Raw genomic sequence first — 353 nt, forward strand, 5'->3', positions numbered from 1 at the left:
TTTTTGGTGGAACCAGGGATTGAACTCACAGCCTTGCACTTGCCAGGGAAGCACTTATTTTATTGAGCCATCTCCCTAGCCCCAAAAATGGCAGAAGGATTTTTTTTGGGGGGAGGGCTGGCTCAGAATGCCTTCAGGGCAGATGTGGCTGGCTGGAGTGGTGGGGATCAAACCACAGCAACCTGAGGCTGACTGCTTTGTTGAAGCAGCCACTTAAACAGCTGCGCTAAGGGCAGCCCCGCCTGGCTTTCGTGCCTTGACATGTGGACCAGGAAGCAGAGCAGGAACCTGGTAAAGGAGGAGGGTGGGGACAGCATGAATGCCAGGCAGTACTGCTCTGCTTTGGGGTTTGG

Source organism: Octodon degus, unplaced genomic scaffold (assembly GCF_000260255.1).
Source record: "Octodon degus isolate 3935 unplaced genomic scaffold, OctDeg1.0 scaffold00126, whole genome shotgun sequence".
NCBI lineage: Eukaryota > Metazoa > Chordata > Mammalia > Rodentia > Octodontidae > Octodon > Octodon degus.